We start from the raw sequence: 7,245 nt of genomic DNA on the forward strand, positions 1-7,245 counted from the left end.
CAGGTGGGTGAATCCCCTCTAATCAGGGACTGATTTAGACCTGGGACACCAGGTGGGTGATTCCCCCCTAATCAGGGACTGATTTAGACCTGGGACACCAGGTGGGTGATTCCCCTCTAATCAGGGACTGATTTAGACCTGGGACACCAGGTTAAGTGCAATTCATTATCTGGTAGAACAGAAAACAGCAGGCTCCAGGCCCGGTTGGGTATTTAATGTTTAACTGGTTAAACAAATTGTAGTAATTTATACTTAGAATGATGGCTGTTATGATGGTCTGTAGTCTTTATGTAAATGGTTTGTGTGTGTGTGTTGTGTCTGTGTACTGTATCTGTGTGTGCGTGTGCGTGTGTGCGTGTGTGTGTGCGTGCGTGTGTGTGTCTGTGTACTGTATCTGTGTGTGTGTGTGTGTTGTGTGTGTGTATCGGTGTGTGGTGTGTGTGTGTGCGTGTGTGGGTGTTCTGTGTGTCTGTGTACTGTATCTGTGTGTTTGTTTATGTGTTACTGAGTTCCCTTGTGAATGGCTGGCTCTCACTGGCTGTCGGTTAGCCCCTCCCCCTGGTGTCGCTTGCCAACCCCCTTGGCCGCTGTAAGGTCGGCCCCTCCCAGCCAGCCAACAGCAGCTGTTCCATATTCATCAAGCCCCCCCCCCCCCGTCTTAAAGAGCCCACTCTCTCACTGACTACTCCAGCCATAGTGTGCTGCGCACTCTCTCTCTCACGGTTACTCTCTCTCTATATCCATCTCTCTCTCTCTCTTTCTCTCTCTAGCCATCCATCTTTCTCTCTTATTTCCATCTCTCTCTCTCGGTCTCTCTGTCTCTCTCTCTCTCTCTCTCTCTCTTCAGTTCCTCTTTCTTTCTCCTCTGACGCACTCAAGCTGCGGTATACTACCTGTGCGTAGCGAAGCTTGTCGGGCCGATCCAGAGGTGTTTCTAGTGAGGAGCAGGACAGGACAGAAGTGTGAAGAGACTGCTGACAGACTGAACGACTGTTCTCAGGAAGTTGCTCACCTGCTTGCTGGTTCTGTCAGAGTGATGAGGATGAGACTTGGGAACTGACTCTTTCTCCCCCCTCTCCTGAAAATGCCAAACCTGGACAGACTGATGGATGTTTCTGAACTGTTTGAAATGTTTCAGACTCCCTCTGTCATCACGACCAGTAGGTGCAGCAATTTTCTTCTCTTTTCTATATTATCGACTCACTCATTTTGTTTCAATCTTTTATGAAAGTGAAAGCGGTAAGGTTTCGTCAATACATGTTAAATCACTGTTTCCTCAGAGTTGACAATTGGCTTTATACATTTATTTAATATTTCCGTTAAACTAATTAGGAGAGTTAGGTTGACCGCACAGTACAAGTAGAACCTTACTTAGGAGGTGTGTTGGAGGGAAGAGTGTAACTCATGCCGATCGTCCCACCATCGTCCTACATTAGGATTCAGGGTTCACCCCCCTGAGGCTCTGGGAGTAACAGTACCCAGATTAATGGAATGATAGCCAGACAACCACTTTACAGCTCTGCCTGCACCTGTTTATAAAACGTTACAAGTACATTGTGTGTGTGTGTGTTTGTGTGTGTGTGTGTGTGTGTGTGTGTGTGTTGTGTGGTGTGTGTGGTGTGTGTGTGGTGTGTTGTGTGTGGTGTGTGGTGTGTGTGTGTGTGTGTGTGTGTGGTGTGTGTGTGTGTGTGTGTTGTGTGTGTGTGTGTGGTGTGGTGTGTGGTGTGTGTTGTGTGTTGTGTGTGTGTGTGCGTGCGTGCGTAGTAGTTCCTGTACCGTAAGCGTTTGCTGTAAATAGGAAAAAGACTTTGTGTTTTAAAGACATTCATAAAGGATCGTTTAATACAGCGCTCATAGGAAATTCATTTAGATTTAAAAACTTTAAAAAACAAAAAAAAGCAATACCTTCTTTAAATTGACATTATCACTTTAGGATAACGACTATTCTCTATTGCGCTCTCAAAATTGACATGAGTTGATATTGACTCTATTTATCCAATAGCAATTGTTGATTCACGGCATTAAAAACAGCCGCATTTGTGAAGCGTCCTTACGATACTTTATAGACCTTTTCTGCAGTCAAATGACCTATTGGCGTCATGTGTGGAAATGTATTAATATGTGTTATAATCTCATCATTTATAAACATCTGGTGTTTCTATGTCAAACGTTTTTTGTTGTTGTTATATTTCAGTCTCTGTGATGTATATAATGTGTAATATTCGGATAAAAACTCAACATTTTATTCATTTATCTGACATGGTTCAGGTGTCTTCTTTTTATAATTCCATAACCACGTGTGTGAGGTGTTTACTTTAGTTTCAAAGTAGATTTGTTTAAGACGATCAAGAAACAGTCTGTGTGATCCTGATTTAGCCACACTGCAGCAATATTAACATTTATAAGAAGTACAATATATATTTGCCAGTTAAACAATTATCTACAATTGTTCAAATGGTCTTCAGACAGTAGCTGTCTACTTTTTCTTCTCATTTAAAATGTTAATTAATAAAATATTGCAGGAAAAAAACTAGCCCATTAAAATAAGTAAACTGTATTGAAATTGTGGAAGTCACATGTGTAATCCCAGGTATATAGTATATTCTAACCTTTGCATGTGTAGAGAGAAGCTCTTCAACTGAACTGAATTAACTCATTACAAATAATTAAAACTAATTAACAAACACAACAAAACCAGACCGGAGTGGTAGAAGACCAAGCAGATAATCCGTATATAGCTAACGATAACCTTAACATGTCTAGAGAGAAGCTCTTCAATGTAACTAATTTAACACGTTGAACTAATTGAAGTCATTAGGTCTTACGAGGAGCAGCTTCAGTAAAATCAATCAGTATAATCAATCAGTATAATCAATCAAATATATTTTATAAATTATAAGCCTTTTTTTTACATCAGCAGTTGTCACAAAGTGCTTTACAGATACCCAGCATAACCCCCCCCCCCAAAAAAAATACAAGCAATGCAGAGGCAGAAGCACTAGGAAAAACTCCCTAGAAAGACAGGAATTTAGAAAGAAACCTAGAGAGGAACCAGGTTCCGAGGGGTGGCCAGTTCTTTTCTAATCTTCTCAGTGTTATTAAACTCTAGATGGGATGTGCGAGGGCGAAGCTGCTAAAGGGAACTGTAGACTGTAGTGTTTCAAACCCTCTAAATCCTCTCTTAACCTGCTTTACGGACACTCACTGACACTTTGTGCATGTATAAGAATAATGACGTACATTGTTTAAGAACATTTAATAAATGAATTCATTTAGAATACATTTTGTATATATATGTATATAATATACTTTTTAAAATATCGATATAATCATTCTGTGTCATAGTATATTTTCCATTTTATATGTTTTAAAAAATAAATAATTTAACCTTTATTTACCTAGGCAAGTCAGTTAAGAACAAATTCTTATTTACAATGACGGTCTACCCTGACCAAACCCGGACGACGCTGGGCCAATTGTGCAACGCCTAATGGGACTCTCTATCACGGACGGTTTTGATACAGCCTGGAATCAAACCAGGGTCTGTAGTGTTGCCTCTAGCACTGAGATGCGGTGCCTTAGACCGTTGCGCCACTCCAGTATCTGTTGATATCATTTGTATAGTGTGAAACGATAACTTATCTGCTATAGCACAAAATGTCACCTCGTAGATACTTGGTAATTTACTATGCTGCAAACACAGCATCGATGTGTCTATTTCAGAACAGTAATACCCATATTCTAAAGAAAGTAATATTTGAGTAGGCTACACCACAACATTTGTATGTATCTTTAAATACTCTATACGTAATGTTTACTTTATGCTTTAAAACTCTATATGTTATATATACTCTGTACGTAATATATACTTTATGCTTTAAATACTCTATACATAATATATACTTTATGCTTTAAACACTCTGTACGTAATATATACTTTATGCTTTTAAAAAACTAAATATGTTTATATTATCCTTCTATACGTAATATATAACTCTTATGCCCTTTAAACACTCACTATAACGTAATATATAAACTTTATGCTTTACAACACTCTGTACGTAATATATACTTTATGCCTTTAAAACTTCTATACGTAATATATACTTTATGCTTTAACAACTCTGTACGTAATATATACTTTATGCTTTAAACACTCTGTACGTAATATATACTTTATGCTTAAACACTCTATACGTAATTATATCTTTATGCTTTAAATACTATATATGTTATATATACTCTATACATAATATATACTTTATGCTTTAAATACTATTATAGTTATATTACTCTATACGTAATATATACTTTATGCTTAAATACTCTATAGGTCATATATATATTATATATATACTTATTCTCCGCAATGAACGGTTTAACTTTTTATGAACTTTAGGAAGTTGGCTTTAGCTAGCACAGATAGTTCTCAAGATCCCAAACTCACAACTAGTTATACAAACAAGTAGCTAGACTGTCTAACTATCTTAGCTGGCATGACCGCTGCAGGTTGTAGACTTTAGAAAAGCAAGCAATAACTAAATGTACTGAGTAAGACTCAAATTCCTTTCAATCTTTTACCCAGAATTTTGCAAGATGCAGAGAAGCATTTATTTTATTTATTTATTAAGAAACACCAATCAGGAGGATACAGACAGCTTAAGAGGTATACTTAGATATGCAGGAAAATGTATGTTTTTTTTCTCCATAGAATTAAGCAAAATTATTATTGCTCTAGATTGAAGGAAAGAGGGGTTTGAAATGAAAAAAGTTCTCCAGACCACCCCACCACCCCCCAGCCATTCTCACGTACGTTGTGCCCCCTCGTGTGTGTGTGTGTGTGTGTGTGTGTGTGTGTGTGTGTGTGTGTGTGTGTGTTGTGTGGTGTGTGTGTGTGTGGTGTGTGTGTGTGTGTGTGTGTGTGTGTGTGTGTGTGATGATTGATAGACAGTGTGTGGTATTGAGTTTGTCCCTATTTGTGCAGGACCCTTATCTAATCCCATGTACCTGTGTTTGCAGCAGAATTAGGTCTGTCAACCATGCTGCAATAAACTATACACTGTGACATGCTGTACCGAATACCGCTTGTCACCAGGAATAGTGGCGTTCAGGATGTTTACCTTCTCAGCTTGCACCAATTAATCTACCGCTGTTCACTTTATGCCCACCTTTATGTATATATTTAGCAGGCCTTCCTGTACAGAATCTGACTACTGGGTGCAAAACTGCAGACACACATTACTACTGTATATAACTGCAGACACCATACTACTGTATAACTGCAGCACCACATTACTACTGTATATAACTGCAGACACCACATTACTACTGTATATAACTGCAGACACCACATTACTACTGTATATAAATGCAGTCACCACTTTACTACTGTATATAACTGCAGACACCACATTACTACTGTATATAACTGCAGGCACCACATTACTACTGTATATAACTGTAGCACCACATTACTACTGTATATAACTATAGCACACATACTACTGTATATAACATAGACACCACATTACTACTGTATATAACTGCAGACACCACATTACTACTGTATATAACTATAGGCACCATTACTACTGTTATATAACTGCAGACACCACATTACTACTGTATATAACTAAGCACCACATACTACTGTATATAACTAAGACACCACATTACTACTGTATATAACTGCGACACCACATTACTACTGTATATAACTATGGCACCACATTACTACTGTATAATAACTGCAGACACCACATTACTACTGTATATAACTATAAGGCACTACATTACTACTCGTATATAACTATAGGCCCAATACTACTGTATATAACTGTAGGCACCACATTACTACTGTATATAACTATAGGCACCACATTACTACTGTATATAAACTATAGGCACCACATTACTACTGTATACAACTATAGGCACCACATTACTACTGTATATAACTATAGCACTACATTACTACTGTATTAACCTACATACTACTGTATATAACTACTACATTACTACTGTATATAACTGCAGACACACACATTACTACTGTACATAACTGCAGGCACCACATTACTATATAACTACAGACACCACATTACTACTGTATATAACTATAGACACTACATTTACTGTATATACTGTAGGCACCACATTACTACTGTATATAACTGCAGACACCACATTCTACTGTATATAAGTATAGACACCACATTACTACTGTATATAACTAACATTACTACTGTATTACTAACTACATTACTACTGTATATAACTGCAGACACCACATTACTACTGTATAAACTGCGAGCCACCACATTACTACTGTATATAACTCTAGGCACCCACATTACTACTGTATATAACTGCAAGACACAACATTACTACTGTATATAACTATAGGCACCACATTACTTGTATATAACTATAGGCACCACATTACTACTGTATATATGCAGACACCACATTACTACTGTATATAACTATAAGGCACTACATTACTACTGTAATTAACTATAGGCACCACATTACTACTGTATATAACTGTAGGCACCACATTACTACTGTATATAAGCTATAGGCACCACATTACTACTGTACTATAACTATAGGACACCACATTACTACTGTATACAACTATAGCACCACATTACTACTGTATAATACACTATGACACTACATACTACGTATTAACTACTAACATTACTACTGTAATATAACTACACATTACTACTGTATATACTGCAGACACCAATTACTACTGTAATAACTGCAGGCACCACATTACTATACTACTACAGACACACATTACTACTGTATATAACTATAGACACTACATTACTAGTGATGCATTGTATAACTGTAGGCACCACATTACTACTGTATATAACTGCAGACACCACATACTACTGTACATAAAGTATAGACCACCACATTACTACTGTATATAACTACTACATTACTACTGTATATAACTACAGCATTACTACATGTATATAACTGCAGACACCACATTCTACTGTATATAACTGCAGCACCACATTACTACTGTATATAACTATAGGCACCAACATTACTACTGTATATAACTGCAGACACCGACATTACTACTGTGATATAACTATAGGCACCACATTACTACTGTATATAACTATAGGCACACATTACTACTGTATATAACTGCAGACACCACATTACTACTGTATATAACTATGGGCACCACTACTCACTGTATATCACTGC

At 37.3% G+C, this 7,245-nt stretch overlaps 1 protein-coding gene across 1 annotated transcript in view; it reads left to right on the forward strand.

The window, feature by feature from the left end:
• The first annotated feature begins 728 nt into the window (after positions 1 to 728).
• The window catches only part of LOC112069406 (steroid hormone receptor ERR2-like), a 29,382-nt gene continuing 22,865 nt past the window's right edge, over positions 729 to 7,245 (forward strand). Inside the window, exon 1 of the mRNA XM_024136741.2 lies at positions 729 to 1,160. The gene's annotated coding sequence lies outside the window, so the exon portion shown is untranslated. The remainder of the gene's footprint in view (positions 1,161 to 7,245) is intronic.

The sequence above is a fragment of the Salvelinus sp. IW2-2015 genome, unplaced genomic scaffold (genome assembly GCF_002910315.2).
Source record: "Salvelinus sp. IW2-2015 unplaced genomic scaffold, ASM291031v2 Un_scaffold1003, whole genome shotgun sequence".
In the NCBI taxonomy this organism is placed as follows: Eukaryota; Metazoa; Chordata; class Actinopteri; order Salmoniformes; family Salmonidae; genus Salvelinus; species Salvelinus sp. IW2-2015.